The sequence below is a fragment of the Rhinolophus ferrumequinum genome, chromosome 11 (genome assembly GCF_004115265.2).
Source record: "Rhinolophus ferrumequinum isolate MPI-CBG mRhiFer1 chromosome 11, mRhiFer1_v1.p, whole genome shotgun sequence".
NCBI classification, from domain to species: domain Eukaryota; kingdom Metazoa; phylum Chordata; class Mammalia; order Chiroptera; family Rhinolophidae; genus Rhinolophus; species Rhinolophus ferrumequinum.
The window spans coordinates 48,786,493-48,813,392 of NC_046294.1; the positions used below are offsets into that span (position 1 = coordinate 48,786,493).

At 40.2% G+C, this 26,900-nt stretch overlaps 1 protein-coding gene across 5 annotated transcripts in view; it reads right to left on the reverse strand.

Moving 5' to 3' along the window:
- FAM168A (family with sequence similarity 168 member A) overlaps positions 1–26,900 on the reverse strand; it is a 149,773-nt gene that overhangs the window by 117,467 nt on the left and 5,406 nt on the right. The gene's annotated exons all lie outside the window — the stretch shown is intronic.

Below are 26,900 nucleotides of genomic sequence, written 5' to 3' on the forward strand. Positions count from 1 at the left end.
GGGGCTAAAGGCAGCGACATCCAAGATGGTAACACACTATTGGCCTGACACAAACTGCAAATCAGGGAACCCAGTCCCTGCAGGGCTTGCAAAGGGTGCGATTCTCATCACCACAATGTGAGCTCCCAAAAACCTCGTTTGTCTTATTCACTGCCATGTCTCCAATACTAAAAATAGTGAACCCAAAGAAGCTGCTCTACAGGTATTTATAAAGAAAAAGAGAGGGGCTTGCTGCTATATTGAAAAGGCAATGGGGAATTCGTAATCACTGTTAAGACAGAAACAATCCAAGCGTTCATCAACAGATGAATGGATAAAAAAATGTGTATACATACAATACATTATTCAGCCTCAAAAAGGAAATTCTGACACGCGGTACAATATGGATAAACACTGAAGACATTACGCTAAGTAAAATAAGTCAGTCATAAAAGGACAAATACTGTATGATTCCACTCCTCTGAAGTACTTAAAGTAGTTAAATTCACAGTGACAGAAAGTAGACGAAAGTTGCTGGGGGCTGGAAGGAGAAGGAAATGGGGAGCTATGGTTTAATAAGTACGTAGTTTCAGTTGTACAACATGAAAAAAGTTCTGAAGATGGATGGTTGCACAACATAAATGTATTTAATGGCACTTCACTGTACACTGCAAAATGGCTAACATGGTAAATTTTATATTCATACACACTTACAATTTTAAAAAATTACAAAATGCAAAAAAGTTACTTTAAAAGAAAACAATAGGTAAAATATTAATAAAAGAAATGAAAAAAGAATAAAGTAGTAAGAGTACAACTCTGAAGACTAAGGCTTGGAGCCAAAGACAAATAGCAACGTCTGCTCCATTTCTCCCTTCAACTGCCATTTCCACCCACATCCAATTTTTACATGCACCTGAGTCCCAATTAAAAGGAATACTAAGCGTAGGGCCCTCAGGGGCTCACAAACAAGCAAATCCACGGGTAATGTGAAAGGTGTGTTCTGAAAGCACAGTCTTACTGACTACCTTGTTATTGTTAGGAACAGCAAAACAACTCGCATTTACTTGAACATCTAATATATGTGGGGTACTAAGGTTGGAGCTTTATAAACATCATCTCTAATCCTAACAGTAACCTTGAAAGGTAAATGTCACAATTCTATTTTCATACTCACTCATTTAGGATGACAGGTATAAATGGTAAAGTTGGAATGTGAATCTCGGTGTATCTGATTCCAAAACCCTTGAGGAGTAATCAATTACTGTCTCAAAAGAACACAACCAGGCCCCTCTCGGTGCTGCTACTTGTCCTCCCCTCCAGCTCTGCTAGAAGTTAGCAGCTGGGAGGACCCAGATTTAGTTACTACCAAATACCTTTCCAGGGAATCCCCGATGGCCATGGATGGGGGTGCTCTGGGCACTGAGCCACCAGGAGAAAGAGAAGCAGCTCCCCATAGGTCTTTCAGACCCCACACTGACCACGCAAGACAGAGACAGGCACTTAAAACATGTGTCACAGTTTCCTCCAGAGGGCACTGCACTGGCACTGCCTACGGTATTCCTGCGGCTTACAATGCTTCACTAATAAACAGCCTTCCTCCCCCAGACCAGCGCTACACATCATCCCCAGCTACAAAGCAGGACCAGCTTCTGGCCCACTTTCGCTCAGCCTCTCCCACACTCATCTGTACCACTTCCAGCATCACTGAATTCACCCTTCCTTTACCCAGCTCTGGTGCATGACATCTATGATCCAGTGAACAAACTAATAACGCTGTACAGTTCTCAGACACTTCCAAACACATTAAATCATTTACTGCTCAGTCATTCTGTAGAGTCCAGAGTTCGTGGACGGCGCTCTGGAAGATGATCTAGAGACCTTAGTTTTAGTAATATTACTATACTAATACTAGTTCTCAACTCACAGCCTACTATGTATGCTTTGCTAAGGGACGGGCTCTCCCCAACCCTCAGTTTCCTCTTCACTATAAGGGACCACCTAGATCAGCGTTTTCAAACTGCTCTTCAGAGAACTAAAGGTTAGGAAAAGGTATCCAGGAACAGAAGTAAACAGAAAGGGGATACAGAGGGAAAGTGTTATAAGACCCACTCCAACCAGAGCAGCTCCCATTTGATGTCTTTGTATGGAACCTCATGTAATATTTGGTATAAAAAGTTCTAGTGCTTGAAAAAAAATGTTTAATCCAGTAAAACAGATGATAATATTCTTTCCAGAGTAACATTTTATTTTTCAATGAAACAGATATCAGCTGAACAATCCCCCATTAATCACTTTACCATATTTCACTAAAGTTATGAATGACAACCTTCATGTTGATAAATGCAGTAGACATTGTCTTTATTTTTATTTGATCTCAAATATAAATGTAGCTTTAATCAAAGAAAACCTGAAAGAAGTACTACATATCTATGAAAATAGCCCAAATAAAACATAATGATAACACTAAATGCTGGCAAGAATGCAAAGAAACTGCATTTCTCATACATTGCCGGTAGAAACGGAAAATAGTATAGCCCCCTGAAAAAGCATTTCAGTTTGTTATAAAAACTAAGTATGTACTTACTATACAACCCAGAAATTGTACTCTTGGGCATTTTATCCTAGAGAAATAAAAACCTGTACACAAATGCTCATAACAGCTTTATTTCTAATAGAAAAAAAACCTGGAAACAACCCAAATGTCCTTCAACAGGTGAATGGTTAAACAAACCAAAACATCCATACAATGGAATTCTATTCAGCAAAAAAGAGAATAATGGTACATGCAACAAGCTGAATGAAACCCAAGGGAATTCTGCTTAGTGAAGTCAGTCTCAAAAGATTGTATAGGTTGTATATTATCTGATCCCATTTATATAGATACATGCGTGTGTGTGTGTGTATATATATATATATAATTTTCAAAATGACAAAACTATACAGATGGAGAACAGATGAGTGGTTGCCAGGGGACAGTGACAGAAGTAGGGTGGGGGAAGAGAGGGAAGCGTGTGTATAAACACAAAGGGGATTAGCACGAGGAGTTCCTTCACGGAGCTAGAGCAGCGCTGTATTATCTTGATTGTGGTGCTAGTTACACAAATCTATACGTGCGTAAAATTGCACAGAACTATACACACACACACACACACACAAATGAACGCATGTAAAAAATAGTGAAAATGAATGCATAAGGTCTGTAGTCTAATGAACATACTGTACCAATCTCAATTACCTGGTTTTGACATTGCTCTGCATCATATAAGATGTCAACACTGGAGCAAGTTGGAAGAAGGATACATAGGACTCTATTTTTGCAACTTTCTGTGAGTCCATAATTATTTCAAAATAAAGTGTTTTTTAAGCAATATAATTCAACATTTAGTGAATATCTATGTCAGGTACTGTATAAGGTGTTTTGTAATGGAATGTTATTCATCAAAAAAATTATACAGTACAATGCTGGATAAAACAATTTTTTTTCCAATTTTGAAATCCCTGGCTTACCCACTTTAAAAACTAAGATACTTTTTGCAAGACTAATCTATTATTTTCTCTAATATGGCAGCTATCATAACCCTAATTTATTAACATGCATATGAAGTGCATTACTTATACATGCCAAAGCACATATTTTACACCATTAACAAATATATCAGGAGCTCAGAAATGTATCAGCAGCTCTCCTTTTCCCAGCAAAAAGAGCTTAAAAGGTGCAGAAATAATGTGAGTTGGGGAAAAATAAAGTCATTTAGAAAAAAAAAGAGCAACTATGTTTAAACTTATAGTGGGATAGGAGGAAAGGTAGCTTCTTAGAATATATCCATCCTGGAAAATGGGACTAAACCAGACCCCAAATACGTTGGCAGAAAGTGCTACTGATATAGAGAAACGAGGAGCCCAGGAAGGGGGAAGAGGTTAAAATCTATCCTGCAACAGGAGTTTCTGAATGCCTACAATGTGTTCGGATGGTCTGGGCTCTTCCAAGAAGTCCCAGTTCCAGCCAAACAGGCCTACAGGCTTCCCCACGTTCCTATGAAACCCTTCATGAGCCAAAATGGCATAAAGCAAAGAAACAATTACCATTCATTTACATGGGAAATTTTTTGAGCATTCCCAGACCCAAAATTCAACACATGCACAACATCTTATTTTGCATGTGTTGAATTATCACTCCAACACACTAATTTTTGTCCGGTTTTACGCTAAGCATAATACCCTTAAGAGCTCTCTTAGGTTTTTCTGATACCTTAGTACACATCTTGCTAACAGATGCACAAAATAAATCAAGATAAAGCACAGATGCTCACAAACAGTTCAAAGCTGCGGCGGCCTGATGCTGAGTATATAGTTCCCGGGAAAGAAACGTGGTGGTGCCACTCTCGCCGCGTGCTGCCCCTGTAACAGTTTGCTGCAAAACAAATGCAGGACTATTTTCACTTTTCATCTTTTTTCGTAAATGAAAATCCTGCTCAGATTTCTTTCGGTTAGCGAAACAGGTCCTAATACAGGTCTTTCGTAAAAGTGAAGGGGAAGTAATACAAACTTTTGAAAAGCGGGGGATAGCTGATACCTGCTGGACTTCCAACATACTGACTGCTCTGCTGGGGAGTCTCTCCTGGTTACCCCGGCCAACACTGGTCTCCCCCTCTTCTGAGCTCCTCCAATCACAGAAGTGTAGATTAAGTCCCACTTTTGGGCACTTACCCTGTGCTACGTTAAACTGTAGCTTGTACCTGTTAATCCATCTCTATGAGCAGGACCTTACAAAAAGGTCCTGTATCAAAACAGAATAAAAAGATCCTGTATTAAAACAGAATACAACATACAAACAAAGAGCCTTTGGTCCAGGTTTCATGCCAATATGGCTATGTCCATACCTGAATGATAAAGTCAGTTAAATGGAAACTACTTTCCCAGAGAAACTGTCTTGTTTTCTCCTTTTAGAAGTCACCCTTCTCTCCTAGGTTTCCAGGAAATTGAGAGGTAAATTTGAAGCTTGCCTACAGCAAGTGGGGAGACAGATATTACTCTATTTTCATTAGTAATGAATAATTTTCTTGTTGTATTATTTTATTGTTACTGTTGTAAACTCCCCTAAAACCTTTGTGGAATGAATACGCCGAAGACTATACAAATTTGGTAAACTCCACCAGAGCCCTAATAACTGTATTAAAATGATGGCATATAAGACTGGAAATGGTACAGCCATTCACTTTTTTTAAAAATCCATAAACTAAGGTCTTTATCAAGACTCCTTCCATTGCTGAAATGACTTTATTTTTATATCTGTATCATTTAACAAAGGGGTAAAAAGTAACACTTGACTCACTGTGGAAAATAAAAATAATTTTTTGGCTAATTTATCCTCTTCTATAGGATTCTCGATCTTGGGGTTCATAGCTGCCGTTTTCGGAAGGGCTGTGACTTACAACACGACAGGGCACACGGGCAGCTACACGCCGCTCTTCACCTCTCTGGTCCTCATTATGAACGGGGAGCGCATTTTACCCTGAAGGGCTCTTCTGGAGATTATAGAAGACAACATTATGCAAATCATCTAGCAGGTCCTCGGCACCATCTGATTCAGACCTTGGTCTCCAGTCCAGATTATCCTGCTTCAAGGTGAAAGTGTTTTCCACCCTAGAATGAAGTCTATAATGCTAGTCAGACTTTTTCCATTTGATTTCTTGCTTAATCTGGTTTCTGACTTTAAAGCTCAATAAAGGGCTAAAGGTTACCTACTAACAGGGTGGTTCTGCCAGAACCTGATCAAAACATTCCCTGGGCATCAGTCAAGCATTAATATATATTAATATTTAATTAAGCAAGGCATTAATTCACAAGGGTCCCAGGGAGAGAGCATTCACCGAGCTAGTCGATGGGGCACACGACACTGTACCCTTGCGACCAGAATTTCCAATGCCACTGCTCTTTATGGGTCATTACTTAATACTGATGCAATGGATTGGTGAAATCAATGAAACTATGTTAAGAAAAGACTCACAGGTGGCTTTTCAAGAAATTCCAGACCAAGATTTCATCCCTATCAAGTACTTAATGTTCATCTCTATCATTTACCTAAGACAGACCCTTCAAACATTCCTAGTCCTTGAATAATGTCGTTTTATTAAGTTCGTTTTGTTATAGCACTGCAGAAATGCCATGTGAATTTAACTCTTGTTTATATCAATTCACCTGTGTAAACTGGTTTCGTATCCGTCGTTTCACTAAAGTTCCAGCACCTATCAACGATGTTAAGTCAGGATTTACTGTATATGCTCTGGAAGGCTCACTCACATTTATTTTCCATCGTAACTCAACCAAGCATGTCAGCTCTTACTTGTTAACTGTACAACCTGACCTCTAAAGACAACACTACTCATTAATAGCCATCTAACAGGTAGTGCTATTAACTGAGTAAGGTTGAGAGATAATTTATATAGAATGTCTAAAGAGCCTGTGCAATAACTTGTAGCTGCTATCGTCAGCACCAGTGAGGATTCATGAATGCCCATTATTCTCCCAACATTGTGCTGCATATGACGGGGAAATTTTCCTGTTCCTAGAGATCAATTACGCATTTAACAAAGTCTAGGGCCTGCATCACGATAGGAGGTGCAGAAGAGGAATGGATCAGTTAGGACTCCTTCCATTATAAATGACAAAAAACCCAAATGAGTTGGAGCAAAAAGTCTAACTACTGGCTTAATTAACTGAAACCCAGGAGAAGGGAAGACTAGAGAGGAGCCTCTATCCTGAGCTGAAGTCACCATGTCCATCTCTTCAGCCTTGCTTTCTCAACGTTGGTTCTCTCATGAGCCAGAGTCTCCTCCTATAGAGGCAGAACCGCTTCAGAGCTTCTTGTCCTGGAAGCTAACACCCTTTGAGTCCAGCAAGATTGGGAGAGGGTGTATTGTAGTGGCTCTACATTCAGTGTAGACCAGCTTAGAACATATACTTACCCCGAAACGAATCATTGTGGTCAGAGGACCGTGACGTGCTCATCAGCATGGGCCTGGTTCACGTATGCCAGAGCTAAGACGTTCCTGCCCAAACCACACGGGACAAACAGGGAGGAGGTACGGTTCCCAAAACCAACATCGGAGGCCACTACCGAGATAAGAAGGAAGCTAAGAAAGTAAACTCGCGCTGTCTACCCCAAGAAATGCTGTGCCTGTGCCCTCCTGGAATACAGAGCTTGGGGCAATGATTTATAAGCGCAAATGCTGGTAGAAAAAGGGGCAGATGCACAGTTTTCATGGAAAGAACACAAGCGCAGTACAAAGTGATATGCGCTACAGTGGATATGTTAGTGTCACAGCATCCACAAGCAAAAAGGCACGGAGGGTCCCCAGAGCGCTCAGGGAAGTCTTCACAGAGGAGGTACGAACCAAAATTAGTCCTGGAGAGAACAGGTCAGGTAGCAAATCACCCAGCTACAGCAGCAGAACCACAGTTTCCGGATTCCCTGCCAAGAGCTCTTCCCACTATTAAGTCCATTACAACGGCAGCAGGGGAAATGGGGACTGGGGCGTCAGTGGAGGTGCCACAGAAGCTCATTTAGACCAGTTGTCAAAACTGCTCAGCACGTCTGTAAAGGCCTTGTCCTCACAGCAGCGGGACCACGAAGACCTTGCCAACTCTAAGAAGGACGTTTCAGCTAGATACAGTCATGTCCAAACCTGAAACTGGGCAGTCCAGCATTTCCCAGCATTTTAGCTTCTTCACCTACTACCGTGCTGCCTCATTCCACTAGATGTATGAGGGTGGAAAGCTCAAAAAGAAAAATACCAAACACACTAAGCTGAGACCAGATATCAGATGACAAAACAAAACACCCCCCAACACTGACATTTCCACACACGCAGTTTCAGCTCACTGAGACAACACGATGTACTGAACATGAGGGAGGGTTTGTGGTCTGCACTGGTCACCACCACTTACTAATCGTGTAGCCTTGGGCAAGTCACTCTTCTGACCCTCAGTTTCCTCACCTGTAAAACGGGAAACATGAGTAGAACACCTTTCTCCATGAAGCTCTTATAGAAAAAACAATATGAAGCAAGGGAAAGCACTTGATCAAAACCGTAAAGCATCACATAAACGTTATGTTCTTTAACTCTTTACAGGAAGGTATTTCGAAGTAAATTACATGACTTCCACTTTTATAAAGAGCAGAATCCTCAATGCTTCCAGACATAGGGACTACATTTCCTTTTGGACTTGAAGAAGATCAAAACTATTTCCAGGGAAGGCTTATAAAAACAATACCACATTAAACATTGGTGATTTGTTTTAAGAGCTGGTATGCAATTAAGAGGATTCCACTGTTTCACCAGGCTCTTGTGGCATCCAATTAAGTAATAATGTGAGAGAGGAACGCTTAATTACGGAGGAAAACTTCCACAAGCCAGTGACAGGTGTGCAGGGCTCAAGCTGAGATCAAAATAGTTGACTACAGCATTAATCCCCCCTTTCCTTTTTCCAAAGACACTTAGGTTTGCATGCAATTAGTTGAAAAGTAAACCAGACCAAATGACTGCCATATTTCAAGCTTTATTACCCTTTATCACGTTAACATCCACCAACTGAGTTTTAAAGAATTAACACCAACACAGATGGTTTAAACCCACAATAAGCGAGCTTCAGTGATCAGAAACGATAATGACCAAGATGAATTTATATTCATCATTAAGATGTTACCGTGTTTCCCTAAATTGTGCCTACTGTAAATTGAAGTCATTCCTTTTTCATTTTCATATACTTTATAAATAACCTTATTAAAACCATCTTTAAGGGGATGCATTTTTTCCTAATTTGCCGACCTTTCCTCCAAAATGTATACCAAACCACTTTTGCTCCTTGATTTAATCAATAAAATTCAAGTCAGACATCCAACATTTATTCTGCACGTTACAGACAACGGTTTTAGCAGCACCTGCATAAAAGCCAAATAAAGCACATCCCCAAAATCCAAATGGAAAAATAATTTTCCCACCAAGTTTGACTATTCTAAGGTCAAAGTGTGACCTTTCAAAGAGATGTACTCTTACAAATTAAACTGTTTATGTAAACTCTAAACACGTGACAGGGCAATGATGATGCCACAAACGCACGCATTTGTTGAAACAGCCCTTTTCGAGCAGGGTTATTCTTGACTGCCAAAGAAAAGAACTCCCAGAAGGTCCGATCTCCAAATGCAGTGCTGAGAAGCAATTCCCTAGAAATACGTACACACTCACGTACGATGAGTCATTACGATAAGAAAAACGTAGGATTTGGATTCAAATACCCGTCTGTCACGTGCTCCATTCATATGAGCAATTACTGAGCAGCGGCTCTCTGCCAGGCACAACACTGAGTGCTGATGGGATAAAGGAGACACATAAATTAGTACAATAAAGTATTACAGGTTCTACAACAGGCATCAACACAGGAGAAGCATGAAGAGAAAAGTCGATTCTACCTAGAAGGGACTACAAAAGCTTTATAGAGGAAGTGATGTTGGTGCTACATTTTTATTTATTTATTTTTTTAGATTTTTAAAAATAAAATAAGACTGTATTGCCAAGATGAGAAGAAGGGCCATTTGAGCAGATGAAACAACATGAGTAAAAGATCTGGCGGTATAATAGCTTATGATAAATCCCGGAGTTTGTAAGTGGGTTGGCAGGGTCAGACTGAGAAGAGAGGGTGACCCTGGCAGCAGAAGGAAGAACGGAGGTTACTCTCTGGGCAAGAGAGGTGGAGAGTCTGAGCTGAGGTAAGAGCCATGGGGATGGAGAGAAAGACACAGATTTGAGACATGTTATCTCCTCGGCGTAAGAGACGGCAGGAGTATGGGAAGATAAGGAAATTCCAAATGTCTAGCTTGGGTGCCTGAGAACGGTGGTGGCATTCACTGAGATAAGAAACGCCAGAGAAGGTTTGTGGAAGAAGACAATGGGTTCAGTTTTGAGCCAATTAGGTGACTTTAAACCAATCACATAATACCTCAAAAGCAGTTTCCTGGTTAGCAAAATGGTTATAATACCACCTACCTCCAAGGTGGTGGTGAGTATTCAATAGAATAATGTACGACTCTGTGGAAAAGACTGCTAATAGTATCTATTTTCCCTTTTTACCTTTTAGTACAGATACTCCCCTACCCTCTCTTTCTGCCAAGATTTAACTGAGGCACATGCAACCCAGCTGAAAACTACATTTCTTGGTGTGACAACTAGGTACGTCGTGTTTCTAAGGACATATAATGAGTGATACAAGCAGCTTCCAACCTTTTATTTTTTTTTAAGGCAACTATATGCCCTCTGTGTTCTCTCTTCTTCCTTCCCATGGACTAGAAGGCGGATGTGGTCATAAGTTGGCTCTGAGCATGCGGATGAGGACACCACCCTGGGAGGGCAATGAGATCAAAGGAATCTGGATCCCTGGATTTCATGGAACAGAACCTCTGCCCACCCTGGTCCTGACAGACCTACCTCTCAACTGTTAGGTAAGAGATTAACATCTCTTGTTTGAGCCACAGAATTCCTGAGTCTCTGTTTCAGCAGCTACCCTGTGCTCTTTACCCTCCAAGCTTGTGAAACCTGCAAGGAAAACTGTGCAAGACAAATTTCAGGGCCCTAAAAATAGACTAGCTATTGGTAGTACCTTCAAGATGGGAGAGGGGAACATTCATAAGCACAGACGGACACATGCACTCACAGATATAAAGTGAGAAAAGAGTTGGGCTCATCTGTGCCAAGTGACAGCAGGACCAGGTCTGCAGCCAACTAATCAAGATGAAAAATTCTAATTTTTGATCTCATACAATTTCCACATTAAAACACCTAACTCTTAAAAGATCCAATAATAAGTAGATTACTACCCAACACTCAAATCTACAATTTGGAACAACAGAATAAATTGTGACATTCCTAGGTGACGGGTAATTTACATGAACATAACAATCATGTCAGACTAAAGGAAGAACTGCAATCATATACAAAAATAATTCAGGGCAATGTACCTGGAAAACCAAATAGTTAGGCTATGATATGACTGTATTTGAATGTTAGATTGACTAGAAGCTGAATGAAGAAAAACTGGCTTCTTCTAAAAGAAGGGATCTGGGGCCGGCCCAGTGGCTCAGGCGGTTAGAGCTCCATGCTCCTAACTCCGAAGGCTGCTGGTTCGATTCCGACATGGGCCAGTGGGCTCTCAACCACAAGGTTGCCAGTTCAATTCCTCGAGTCCTGCAAGGGATGGTGGGCAGCACCCCCTGCAACTAAGATTGAATACGGCACCTTGAGCTGAGCTGCCTCCCAGATGGCTCAGTTGGTTGGAGCGCATCCTCTCAACCACAAGGTTGCTGGTTAGATTCCCACAAGGGATGGTGGGCTGCGCCTCCTGCAACTAGCAATGGCAACTGGACCTGGAGCTGAGCTGCGCCCTCCACAACTAAGACTGAAAGGACAACAACTTGACTTGGAAAAAAGGCCTGGAAGTACACACTGTTCCCCAATAGAGTCCTGTTCCCCAATAAAATCTTAAAAAAAACAAAAAAACAAAAGAAGGGACCTGGAAGAAGGCTATCGATGGAACCTGCTCCTTGATCTGTTATCAATTAGGATACTCCTGCCTCTATCAGAAGCTTCCCTATCTATCTATCTATCTATCTATCTATCTATCTATCTGTCGATCATCTATCTGCAGGACACATGAGCCAAAACACTTAGCTTGTGGCTTTGGCCATGTGACATCACCTTTAGGTCAACGTCTGGCTTCAAAATTGCCAAAAAAAATAGTTCTCAAAATAAAAATTGTGGGCTGTGGCAAAAACAGAGAAACCTCAGTTTCTGGTCCCACATTCTCCATTGTCAAACTGTGTGACCTTGAACAAATCAATTCCTTTCTCTGGGCTTCCAGTTCCTCATCTGTAACATCGGAGAGGGTGAGTGTGAAGCAGATCCCTTCCAGCTCTACTAAGTTCCAAAGTTTATAAATCTTCTAATATACTACTGAGTTAGCTTATAATTTTTATGTCAATATTTCAAAGTAAAAAAGAGAAGACACAATATAGCATCACTTCAATTTATTTAAAATACATATTTTAAGCAAAAAAAAACTGGAAAACTAATTTGCCTCTCATATCTTCACAGAAATATTACAAAAAAAAAAATTGACGAGGCAATCAAAAAAGTCCAATTAAGTTCAGCCAGACATCCGAAAATCTACTTCAAGTACTACAAATGCATAACTGCAATCCCTCTCATATGAAGGCTCCGTTACAGACAGTCACCATATACTGGCTCAACTATATTAAATGCCACTATACTTAGTGTTATCGTAATTCTCAAACAACAGGGACCAAGAATGAAGCAATCAGGAGAAAACATAGGATATAAAACAAGCAATTTTAGCATCATCACTCTTTAATAATATGGGATTCAGCATATACTCTTTCAATGATACATTCCCTCAGCAACCTTCATGGAAAACACGCTGTGCCAGGAAAACAGAGCACATGCGTGTGCACGCGCCCACACGCGCACACGCACAGAGTTGTCTGTCCTCTCTACTCTCGAGGAGCTCTCTCAGTCTATCTACCAGGGAATTTTGCTCCTGGGATTTGGAAAAAAAGGGCACACGGATATTTTCTTCAGGCTGCCTCTTATCTTTAGTTAATCTACATAAGAGAATCTATTTTCCATAGCTAAAAAGATTACTGTGCATTCCTAAGAAAATAGATGTGTAGCTCTACGAACAGCTACAGTATGACAGAGGGGGGAGAATACAGGAATTGGAGTCAAGCGACCTGGGATTTAGAGTCCAGATTCTGCCACTCAACAAATGTATGACCCTGTATAATTAGTTTACCTCACCTTTCTTAGTTTACTACAGCATAATATCTGCTTCACAGAGTTTTAAGACTCAAGGTAGATGTTTTATATATACCAAATATTCTTATGAGCTGTTTCTGAGAAAATGCAGTGTGGGGGTTAAGTACATAAGCTCTAAAGCCAGATGCTTGTGTACAACCATAGCTGCATCCCTTTGTTGGTTGGGAGACTGAGCAAGTTACTTCCTTTCACCGACTCTCAGTGTTCTCCTCTATAAAAGGCGGACAATGCATAAAACAAACATTGCACGTGGCACAATCTCCGATATACGTACAGCACAGCGTTACCCAGCGTCAGAATCATCATTAGATCTGTGCTGAAGAGCCATGGAAAACTACTTGGTCCTACCCCAAGAGAACTACCAGTTTAGTGCAAGAAACACATCAGTAAAAAGAAAAAATGTTAATAACATAAACTACTTTACAAAGAAAAATCATGCAACTATCAGCTGACATTATTATATAAGAAGTTAATGTGATAAAGTAACTCAGACTGATTCTGCGTGGAGTCTATGGAAATCCGTCTCCTACCTAATCACTGCCACACCTTGCTACTAGCAGACAAAAGGAGTAGAAGAAACCTAAATATGTTCTTATAATCAAGTAAAATGGAGACTTTGGAACCATCCTGTACAACAACTACTCTACCCCAATACTCAATAGAGAAGGCAATGATCCAGACTACGTAATGAGGTTACTTGTAGTAAAGAAAACCCAACATCGCCCTGAAAGAAAAATGAATAAAACTGGTGAGTACCAAAATTCAAAGCCAGAAGGCTTTCTTCATATAAAAAAATCATTAAGCAATACACTGCAGAATTCAGATACATCAATAATTAAACACATTAAAAATTATGGTTGATGTTCCACTTAGGAAAAATACCATCTGCATTACTGAAACCAATTTTCAGGGAAGAGATAACCTGAATATGACTGCATAAATATGACTGCATAAAATTAAGTTTTCTATCTGTGAAAGCAGATCCCCCACTTGCCAGCCACCTGCACCTCTTTAATTGAAAGTATGCCAGTGTGTTCACCTGAGAGTCACCAACAGATTCATGTGCAATAAGCACAAGATTCACTTGGAACTTTCCCCTAAAAATGGACACACTTAACTGGTAGGAGGCAGAGGGAGCTAGGAATGAAATAAAATCTATTTTAACTTCTGTACATATTTCTAGAAGACTTAAAACCAGGATTTCAACTTGAGTGTCCTCATAAGAGAAGCTCCAGCTGTTAGTTCCACCCCTACTCTTTCACTCAATTCTCCACAGGCTGCCCAGTGTTCTAAGCTTTTCTAACCAAGGAGCCTGCCTCTCCCTTGCTCCATGGATCAAGATTAGACCAAGATCCAAACCTCCTATCTAAGCTCTTCCCTCTGCCTGTCTCACAGTTGTTCTCCCACCCCTACCCCATCTCACCTCCATGATGCAATTAATACTCATTTCTTTCTCTACCCAGGACCTCACTCTGGCCTCTTCTCTTATGCTGTCCCCAAGAGCTAACATAAAACTTATCAAAATATCTCCTTTATACAGTTCAAGTGAAATTTAAAAATTTTCTCTTAAAATGGTAATGAATTCTCACTAAGCCCCACCTAATCTAATAATTACTATCGTGCCTAGCATTTTTCAACGGAAAAGGCATTTTCACATCCATTATCTCATTTGATCCTCACAACAGATGAGGTCAGCTACTGTGTTTTCCTGAAAATAAGACCTAGCTGGACAATCAGCTCTAATGCGTCTTGTGAAGCAAAAATTAACATAAGGCCCGGTCTTATTTTACTATAAGACCAGGTCTGATATGACATATGATATGATATATGATATGATATGATATGGTACGATCTAATATAATACCGGATCTTACATTAATTTTTGCTCCAAAAGACACATTAGAGCTGACTGTCTGGCTATGTCTTATTTTCGGGGAAACACGGTATCTTTATTCCTATCCCAAGTCTCAGCCAGAGAAAAAGTCAGTTGTCCCAAGAAACTCAGCTAGTAAGCAGGAGAGCTGGAATTTCAACCAAGTTTGTATGATCACAAATCCAATGCCCTCCCCACATATGCACTCACTTTTTTTAATCAAAAGAGTGTAAACAGTGAACCAGCTGTCTAAAGGTTCCTTAAACAAATTACCTAGCTTGGGTAACAAGTTCCTGGAGAAAAATAACTGTCAATTTAACAGTATCAACATGAAATGGAACGTAATGACACTAGAAGCTGGCCATCTTTTAATAAATCCTATAGCCAATGACAAAAGCAGCATCAAATTATCCCAACAGTTCACTAGTAGTATAATTAGTCAACAAGGAAGGGAACCAACACTTACCGAGCCCTCACCATGTTAAAAGGCATGTACTGGGCACTATCACATCCAGTAACCCTCACACACCCCTATAAAGTGGGCATCATACCCCTATTTTGCAGACGAGCCAAATGAGGCTCAGCCAAGGCTAAGAGTTAGCCGATGAGAGTTACCAGGTTTATCCAAGATCACTCAATAAATGGCAGTGCCAAGATTTTAAAACCCAGTCCCCAAACTCCAAGTCTGAAGCTATTCCCATGCTTTGGTAACTTTTAAAGAATTCTTAAAACAGTGTATGTATGTCTGGAAGGGCCTTTAACTTTGGTAAGATAATCAAGATACTCCATGTCCCTTACTGCTGTAATACAGGACTAGATGATAGAAAGAACAATCAGATATATACATCTGATGATATATTATCGAGCCAATCGCTGTAATATCTGAGCTTAACAGAAACTTTCATTTATCTTCAGAATATTTTATACTATAACTGAAAACCTAGCATGAGCTTTAAATCTGGTAAACTGCCTGTCACTTATTAGCTCAGATACCTTAATGTGGTTATTTCTCTGTATTTCAGTTTCTGCACATGTGAAATGGAAACAATACCTATCTCTCAGGGTTCTGATTAAGATTTAGTAATAATGTATGTAAAACACCCAGGGCAGTGACTAGCTCCCGATAGCTATTATCTTTCTTTGTCCTCTGTGGATATTCCCAGCTTTTAAAACCATGCAGATAAAAGTTAAAAACTCAAACAAATGATTTTCCAAATGTGATAGGATGTTTAGTACCATGAAAAATAAATACTCAGATGACTTTAATTTTTTATTTTCATCCAGATATTTGGTACTAGATAGACAAAACCTTAAAAAAAAAAAATCCTAGATGACAATCAAAACCAAACTCAGCCCTTTTGCTCTGAATCCCTAAGCAGAATTTCTTCCCCATTCAGAAGGTCCTCTAGTTACCTAGTAACCACCTGCCAGCCCCAAACTAAAGAAAAGTGGCTCTGCACTGGGCTAATTACCCAACCAGCTTGAACAATCTAAAATGAAGTCTGGAATAAAGGAAATTGTCAGCCAGAATGTTAGTGAAATTATCCACAACAGGAGACCTGAGAATCCAAATACCACTGGGCAGTTATTTCCATGAGAATAAAATCACAATGTATGAGCCCTGCAAATTATACCATTATTAAAACAATCATCCCATTGAGGCTACAGCTACCAGATAAATGCTTTTATTGTCCCCATTGTTTCATCCACTGTAGCAAATAGGTACAAACTGAGTAAGTGGTTACCAGAAGCAGCAATTTCTAGGAAATGACAATGCAGACCTCCATCTTAAGCCTCCCTTTGTGTTGGGCTGGAAATGCTTTGGAGGGGAAGAGGGAAACAGAGAAGCAACTCTTCTCCACTGCCCCCAAACTCAAAGATCCTGACAACTTTATAAGCAGAACTCACTAGTTTTCCCCACATTTTCCTATTTGTTTTCCCCCCCAGTAAGTCATTCCTGGGCTTGCCCAGGAGGAAGAATTTGAACTCAGCAAATCCACTGTATTCACTAAGAAACCTCTAGACAATTTTCCAATCCAAATAAACACAGAGAGGAGAGACAAGAAGATGGCCCCCAGTTTCTCTGGCTCCCACAATACAAAGTACCTCCAGCTAACAGCGATGAGAATTAAAGAGAAAGCACAAAAGCATGGAATCAGCTCTTCCCATTATTAGAAAAAAAATTCCTTTACAATAACTAACTGCTAGTATCATAAACCTCAAACTGCATTTTCAGTCTTAAATGGGAAATCTGAGTCACTACCTAACCCCATCCTGGGCCAAACTGCATCATGGAAGGGGGAAGGCAAGAGTAATCCCTTCAGTGATAGCTCACTGAACTCCACAAATCTGCCAATTTTCAAAATGGAAGAAAGGAAACTTGCATCACTGGGTGTCTACTATACAACAACAACTGTACACACATTATTTCTAACCCCCTGAGGCAGACGAGACAGCACTCATTGACAGGTGAGAATTTAAGGCTCAGAGAAATTTAGTAACTTGCCCAAGGTCACACACACCTATTAAATTAAGATTTGAATTAAGTTTCTCTGACTGTAAATTCTAAGCACTTTTAACCTCTGGTGTTTGCTTTTTTGTTCTACCTATTAGTATAACCTAATAAAATATACTTTAAAACAAAACAAAACACTACAGTATCAAATTTAAATGCTACCTGAACCTCTTACAAAGTTCTAACGCTTCAGGGCAGTCATGGGCCGATGTAGATGAAGTATGACTTCATCATGTAATTCATCTTCCAAATTCTCCTTTAATCCTCTCAACAAATTTATGGGGTATGATCCTCCCCGGCTTTGTATGTGAGAAAACTGAGGCTCAGAAAGATTTTATGATTTGCCCAAAGCAGCATGGAAACGAAAACCCAGAAAATTCTGACTACAAGCTCATTGCTCATGCAGCTTTATTACAATGCCAGACTTAAACACAAGCATAAAGAACTCAAAAATCTGCTGTGGAGTGCTTTGCTTATTTATGAAGAAACATCTGTTCATAATTAATAGCATGTGGAACATTGGGCATGGAGGAGAAAAAGAAGGGAGTATCAGAAAGCCCTCCAGGGCCTGAAGCTGCCTAAATCTGAACTTTCCTGTTTCAACGACACTAAAAGCTCATCCACTGGGAGGGACAGCGAGGTCTAAGTGACAGAAAAGCACATTGGAGTTTCTGAACTCCTAAATGTACTCTGGACCAAATGAAAATGGGGCTGGCAATGCTGACGTCCAGGGACCAAAGGCGACTTTGTGCCAGGAACGCTCCTAGGCTCTTTCCACACATTGTTCCCATCCTCCTCATGGGCCTTTGGGGAGGACCCTGTTTTACAGGTGAGTAAACTAGGCAGAGAGATGAAATGATTTCTCCAAAGTCGCAGCACTAATATAGAGGCAGACTAGGGATCTGCAATGTGATTGGTCTGACTACAAAACCATTCTTTAACCAATAGTGACAGAAAGCACATCGATGGTTGCTTGGATGGGAATCCGGGAGAGCAGGAGCAAGGGCTTACGTAGGGGTACCAGGAAACTGTGGGGGAGGTGATGGATATATTCACTATCCGAATTCTGCTGATGGTTTTACATGTGTATACATATGTTAAAACTTAGCAAACTACATTCTATTTGTGTCATTTATTGTCAATTTTACCTCATAAAGCTGCTTAGGAGGGAAAAAACACATTGTTCTTTTTACTACCCACTGACCAGGACCCCAGAACATCTGCCCATCAATTGGTTTGATCACAGAGAAGCCAGGCCAAAGAGTTCTTTCCCAAACTGACTAAGTTCTGATTTTATGTAAACTATTAAGAAAACATCACTAAAAGTTTTAAGTACCTAAGAGTAACAAATTATTTCCAAACACTCTACAGCACTTAGGACTACATTTCCACACAAATGAAATACTAATTATAAAACGTAGCCTGGTACAAGGATAAAGGCTTTGGCACCACACAAACCTGGACTGAATCCCATCCTTGGGTCTTTAAAGTGCATCTAGTCAGGTTGCTAAATCTGGATCCAGTTCCCCATTCACAAAACGAAAGTGATAATAACAAGCTCCCATTTACTGAAATCGCACTATGTGTCACACACCAAACTAAGCACCTTATCTAATCTCATTTAATCCTCCCAACCACTATACATTGTAAATACCAGTGTACCTCCACCTCAGAGATGAGAGTAAGTTATAAAAGGATTAAGTAACTTTGAAGGTCACACAGCCAGTAAGTGTAAGAGCTGAGATTTAAACTCAACTTGCAAAATTTTTCAGAGAAATAAACTTGAAGGAGGAAGTAAAGTATTATCAGTGATACCGTGTTTCCCCGAAAATAAGACCAACTGGAAAATCAGCCCTAGGATGATTTTTCAGGATGACATCCCATGAACATAAGCCCTAATGCATCTTTTGGAGCAAAACTTAATATAAGACCACGTCTTATTTTCGGGGAAACACAGCAGTAGAGTAAAAAATGATAGAATACCCTCTCTAGTCTTTAAAGCAAGCTTCTCTAAAGAAATTTATCGTATTGAAAGGAAAAACATTGTTTTAATATGCTACAAACCAAACTTTTAACTGACTAAAGCTAGTAGTGGTGAGCATTTTACCCAAGTTATCCCTAATTCTCAGTCTGTAAAGTAACTTATCTGCTTTACTGATAGGGAAAATTCAATTCTGAAATATTACATAAACTTCAGTGGTGGCACAGACATAAGTCCTTTGACCAGAAATGGATCTGTTTCCAGTTTGGCCATTGCCATCTAAGCCACTCAGAACCACACTCAATATTTTATCAAAGACCACTCCACAAGAACAAAACTAAAGTGTCGTGGATTCTGCGCCCCAATTCACGATGCTTACAGTGTTAGCATGTCATAAATGACATCGACACACTAATAGGCCCAATGTTTTTCTCTTATTTCTGGTTTGGGTAAGAACATTGATGCTCTAATATCTCAAAGTAGTATCAATAAATAAAAACAAAAACCAGAATGTAAAATGTGTATAGCACTTACGAAGTTCTTTCACATGTATTAAATCCTCGCAACTTTCCAAGGTGGATATAGACACGACTGTCGTCACGCTACACGGGGGGGAAAATGAGATTCAGATGCTTCAACAACTTGCTCCAAGTCACACAGCTAGTAAGTGGCTCTCAAATCCAGGTCTTCTGACTCTACATCCAGAATCTTCTATACACAAGACCTTAGTCTTTTTTCCTAAATAAGCTCAGGTATGTACTCCTCCAAGAACTCATCCCTGAAAAAGGCATTATCACCTCCCTCTCTGCTACTTATTTTACAGCATTTACAACACACTGAACTGTAATATTACCTGTTTACACCTTGTACCTGGGAGCTCCTTGGAAGCAGATGCATCTTATCTCTATGTACCATCCGAAACTACCTACGGTAGCACACAGCCTGACACCCATGGAAACGAAATGAAGGCATGCATTAGTCATTATTTTTGCCTGGTGCTCAGACTCTAATTAGCAAAATATTTTTTTGGAAGCCATAATTTAAATCACCTCTTAGGAAGTACTAAGGGCTCAATAGGGCAGCATAAATACCCGCCTTTTTGTATCTTATAGTTGACACACCATACATATCCCAAGTCTTTAAGTCTGTCATCCCACCACTTTACCAGGTAGGTCAAATCCTTCATTTAGGTTCAAAACATCAAATGCACAAGCAAGAGTACTGATAAAACTTGGTTTCGCAGCATTGATTTTACGTTATCTAAAAGTTAAAACTGACCAGAAAGGTAATAAAGAGGAAACCAGGGAGCAGAGAAAAGAACCAAGAGTTAGAAAACAATCATAAGGCCCCAGCTTCTCAATCTACCAACGTGACCTTCACTCATTCCAAGTGAGATGACAGATTTCTCACAAATCAAGTTCGTCCTACATGTCCACCGCATACACGGCTGCACTGCCCCAGCTGTGGGCAGAGAATAGAGGGGAGCTTCCTAGGAGTGGGCTGGAAGGCAGAGGCACCGACAGAGGGGGGGCCAGGGGGATAGCTCTGAAGGCTACCTCACACCTTTATTCACCACAAGGTGAAGAATAAGCACCAAGCCCCATGATTCTCTAAAATCATAACAAAGTTGTAAAACTACTCAACTCTAAAGCATTTTGGTTCTACTAAGCCAAAGAAAAACCAACTGCATTCATGCTGGTTTTCAAAACAGTATTCTTAGTAAAGGCTTAACAAAACCACCTATTCTCCCAATAAGAAATACGTAAAGACTGGAAACATAATCGTACTAATAAATAAAAATATACATTCTTGTGCTGAATAAAGGCAGTGACACCAAACTGTAATAATGTCATTGCATTCTTCATAGGTATGCAAAAAAAAAAAAAAGCTAGTTTCAGTTTCAATAAAGAATGTGCTTCATGAAGCCACAACAATTATTTTATTAAATCTCAATCCTTAATGACACATCTTTTTAATATTCTGTGATGATATGGGAAGCACACATAAAGCGCTTCTCCTGCATACCAAACTACAAGAGTTATCTCAAGGAAAAGCTCTAAAGCACTCGTGCAATTGAGTTGCAAGCTGAAGTAGCTGTTCTTTTTACAAAACATCATTTTTACTTGAAAGAACAAATGGCAGACAAACTATGATTATTCAGACTTGGATGTTTGGCAGACATTTTTTCAAAAATGAACAATGCGAGACTGTCACTTCAAGGAAAACAACTGTCAGTACTTGTTCCAATGATAAAATTTGAGCTTTCAAGCAAAAATTAGAAGAGACTTGTCTGATAAGATTGGTGGTAATATTAACAAATGTGATTTTTTGACATCGTGTAACAGATTATGTCAACATATAAGTAGACCTGCATAACTCAGTGAACCAATGTTTTCCAAATGACCAATGCATGATGTTACAATATCATCATGCATGGGTAGAAGATCCATTCAAAGTACAAAACACACCAATGGATTTTAACAGCCAATGAAAAGCCCACTGATATGGTTTCAGATTCCACAAGGCAATGGGCCTTTAAGAAACTACCAGTTGTCAAGTTTTGGTGTAGTATCCAAAAAGAATACCCAGAATTATTTTAAAAAGGAATTAAAACATTCCTCCCTTTTCTAACCACATATATATGTGGGACGGCATTTTCTTTAGATATTATACAATCAAAATAATCAATTGCAACATATTAAATGTAAAAGCAGATATGTATCCAGTCATACAGTAGAGATTTGGGAAAATGTAAACTACTTATTCTTCTAATTTGGGGGGTTGGGATAATATAGCTATATTCATAAAAATATGCTAACATTTAATAGGTTTATTGTTTTTAAGTAAATAAATGCTTATTAAATTTCAGAGTTTTAATTTTTTAATACAGTAAATATTGATATATATATAACCCACAAGCAAAAGCTCTTTGGGGTCTTCAATAATTAATCAGTAAAAGTGAAGACACCAAAATATTTGAGAACTACTGCCACAAAGCAACGAGCAAGAACAAACTATTTCTACACATAAGAACATAAATAAATCTCACAAATAAAGTTGAGTGCAAAAAGCCAGTCATACCTTCATAAACAAGTAAAAATAAATAGGTAAAAATAAACAGAAGTTCATAAACAGGTAAAAATAATCTACGGTGCTGGAAGTCAGAATACTGGTTACGTTGGAGGAAGGTTTTATGTTTCCTTCCTTGATCTAAGTACTGGTTACTTACACTTTTTGTGCACTTTGTTACATATGTTATATATACCTCAATACAACTTCTTTTTAATTTATATGTTCTTTATAAACATAAATCCATACACACACCTGCCTTAGGCTCACCTAGAAGTTCTGTTAGCACAATTCAGTTAGAACTGGGGCATGTTTTTATTATTATTAGTATTATTATTATATTTTTCAAACAGATCCTCAAGTGATTCTAATGTGTAGCCAAGATACTACTCATAGACAACAGTTTAAAACCAGGGAGCTTTATATTACAGCACAGTAAAAAGAACAAGGGTTTTGGAGCAAGGCAGATCAGGTTTTTAATGTAAGCTTTTCTTCCCTTACTAATTATGTAATCAAATGCAAACCAATCAATCCCTACAGGCCTCAGCTGCTTCAGTTTCCTCTTCTGTAAAATGGGCACAATACCCTCCCTATACAGTGTAAGCGTGAGGATTAAATTATACAAGGGAAAGAAAGCACCCAGCATACTTCCTATCACAGGTACTCAAATACGTATTAGGTCCTTTTTGTCTTTCTATCCTCATCCCCTACTAGTCCTAAGGCCTAAGACAAATGATCCTCTTGAGTCTTGATTTCTTTATCCTTAAAATGAAAATAATGCAACATGACCAACCTATGCATTATAGATCAAATAATTATAGTTGCAGAAGTATAAATAGTGTAATTGTATTTACAGGTAAAAATTTTTATGATCAACTCAAAATAAAAGGAAGGAGGGCATATCAGAAAACGAGCATACATAGAAAAATTATAAAACAGAGGCTAGAAGACATGAGCAACAGCAGAAATTGTCAAGATTGAAGGACGTGATCAGAAGGCAAATCATGATCTCGAGTCAGCTAGCGATTGACCTTCACTGTGAAAAATATATTAGCCCATGGTTCCTTCAAAATGTCTGTATTTAAGAAAAAGCATAATCTGTATCATCATAAAAATACGCATATTCTGAAAGGACCTGCTAAACAGAGGGAGGAGGGAGAGTTGTGTTGCAGTTTTACAAACCTGGGAGTTCTTAAAGCACTTTCATAAGGAGATCAGTGGCCCACTTAATAAAATGTTAAACTTTTACATAAACAGAGTAGTTTGACAGAAGATTCTGTACAATTGTTTTAGATACTAAAGATATCATAAATGCCCAAGGAACTAAATAAAACAAGATATATAAACTTGCTTTAGTCTCTTTGTTCTCCAATATTCTACAACTTCAACTTTGATTTCTGATAACATGCCAGGGATTCTCAACCTATGGCAGACACCTGGCCTGTGTTTGAGTGGCCTGTGAGCAAGGAATGAAACACAAGAGGAGGAAAGAAGGATAGGAAAGGGAAGGAGGAACAGAAGGAGAAATAACAGACTGCATGTGGTCCACAAAGCCTAAAATATTTTTTACAGAAAGCGTCTGCCAACCCCTGAGCACATTGTCTCGCTGTTTTCTATTTTTTAAGATTTTATTGGGGAAGGGGAATAGGACTTTATTGGGGAACAGTGTGTACTTCCAGGATTTTTTTCCAAGTCAAGTTGTTGTCCTTTCAGGCTAGTTGTGGAGGGTGCAGCTCAGCTCCCGGTCCAGTTGCTGTTGCTAGTTGCAGGAGGCGCAGCCCACCATCCCTTGCGGGAGTCCAACCGGCAACCTTGTTGTTAAGAACTCACACTCTAACCAACTGAACCATCCGAGAGCTCAGCAGCAGCTCAGCTCAAGGTGCCATGTTCATTCTTAGTTGCAGGGGGAAGAGCCCACCATCCCTTGAGGGACTGGAAAAATTGAACTGGCTACCTTGTGGTTGAGAGCCCACTGGCCCATGTGGGAATCGAACCGGCAGCCTTCGGAGTTAGGAGCATGGAGCTCCAACTGCTTGAGCCACCGGGCCAGCCCGTTTTCTACTTTTGAACCTTGTGCTTTATATCATCATCAAAGCCCTTATCAATCCAATTAAATTCTAAATAAATAAAAACCCGTATCAGGAAAATGACATGTCACCTTAGTCCTCCTTAGAATATCATACTACCAGTTTGTCATTTATCCTCACTAAGATCAGTTCAAATGCTAATCTTTCACTACTTGTAGGCCTCCTCCCTCCAGGAGCTAGAACTAACTATAAAGGTGATTAGGACACAATTCCTGCCCCAAAGAAACGCACAGTGTAAGTGCAGGAGCAAACAGAAACTGCTCGTTTTCCTAAAGCAGGGACAGTACCATGACAGACACGCACTGGACACTCCCTGTGAACAAAATCGGGGCACTCAGGCAACCCCCAGAGTTCTGAAAGGTTTCTGAGGGGAGGTGCACTCAACCCAGAGGGAATGAATAAAGGGGGAAACGGCATGAGCAAAGGTGTGAAACTGCACGACATGTGTAGAGACCACAGGCTGCCAGGTGTCACCAGGGACGGGAGCTGAGGCAGGAGCAACAGAGGGACAGGCCGTACGAGGCCTAGTGTGTCCTGCTCAGGAGCTTGGACTTTAGAGCCAATGCGGAGATTTAAGCAGGGGAGTGACGTGGGCGATGACACCTGTTTGGCAGATGTGCGGGCTGCTGGGTGGGAGATACGTTTACTGGACGGCAGGAGGCTGCTTCACTCGTCCAGGTAAGATATGGGTCTGAACTAAGGGGTCACAGAAGGAAAGGGGAGCTGAATTCCAGAAATATTTACAAGGATTTATTTTTGGCTCTGAGAGAGAAGGGAGAAGAAAAGACTAAGGGCACAGATTCGTGACTTGAGCGACTGGACGGATGGTAGTGCGTGTAAAGTTAAGACAAAGCTGCAGGAAGAGACGATTTTAACGTTTTGTGTGGGAGGACGTCTAACATGGGGGAGGTCAGAATCAGTAGGTAGGGAAATGAGTTCCGCTTTGCACCCACTGAAGTTGAGGATAGACAGGGATGTATGTGGGTGCCAGCAGCCAGCGAGATCCACAAGTCAGAGCTGAGGAGAGAGCTCTGAGCTGGACACGCAGGTTTGAGAGTCATGAGCATATGGGCAGCAGTTAAAGCCAAGAGTGGGCAAGACTCCTGAAGGAAGGAGTCTTACCACAACAGCCCAGTGAGCTAAGGAAGCCAACCCTCAGGAACACCAACATTTACTTGAGAAAGCAGCATCAGTAAAGGTCTCTTCTTAAACATCAGTTAGTTTCAATAGCTTCGAAAGCTCTTCCTGCTAAACAACAAACTGGGAAGAGCAGAAACCATGAAATATGTTCCTTAGTACGCCTCATCGAATGGACAAAGTCAAGATGAAGGAATTTAGTAGTGAGAGGGCTTTCAGCTGGAAGGCACAGGATGTGGAGAGAACAGCAGCCTGACGGTAGAGCATGTTTAGGGATTTGCTTATTTGGTTTGTACAGTAGGTACACATGCTAGAACGGCCTTAAAGAGAGGTACAAAATAAGGCCTACGAGAACACTGGGAGGGAAGCATCAAGGACCACTGTGCTGTTGACAGCAGGAACCATTCCTAACCTCTCCTTCCAGGGCACGTCCGCACAGCCGTCAGGGCATGAGCTCCCCAGCACCTCTCTCCCCTGCTCCCCCAGGGGGATCGGGCCATGCCAACTTCCATCCTCTTCGTGCCCCTTGCCCAAGTCTCCGCTGTAGCATTTATCACACGACGCTGGTTATGTGTGACATGTCTGTCTCCCCACTTGGTTGATTATAGCTCCTTGAAAGCAGGGAATTTTAAGATTCGTAGCCCACACTTCCAGGACTCCCTTCCTGCTATCTAACAGTCACTCAACAGATCCTTTCTGAACAGATGCCTTAAACTTGTCTGTCACACACAAAGACTCCTACTCCTTGGCCTTGGACTGCACTGAGGTTGTAGATTTACGTTCTTTGTTTTGCTTTATTTAAAACATTAAAATAAATTTACAATCCAAAGGTAAAACGAATGAAGGGAGATGCAGCCCAGACAAATACGGAATAACAAAAGAACATGTTGGAGGGGAAAAAGTTAGCTCTAAACAATTCATAAGTAATATAAAAATAATAATGGTTGTAGCTACCATGTTAAGCACAGACTATGTATGTACCAGTCAACGTTCCAGGTTCTTTGTCCTTCTTCTCTCATTTAATCCACACAACAACCCAGCAAGGGAGTATGAGCTCCCTTCTACATAGGCACAAATATTTCATCTCACTTTACTACTTGGCCTATGTAATTCGTTACAGGTAGAAAACCAACAGGGAAATGACTATATTTGTTTGTATACTGCATTCACCACTTCAATAAAGCCTCAATTGTTTCATTCTGAGCTAGCCAGCACAATTCATGTGGACCAGGTTCCATAAATTCACTAGGAGAAAGTTCTCTAGCACCTTCTTTGTCCCACTATATCCAATAGTCTTCAAGTTTCAAGGAAGGAACTGTGAATTGACCTTCATGTATTCTTTCCTCCACTGGCAGAACCAGAAAGCAATAAC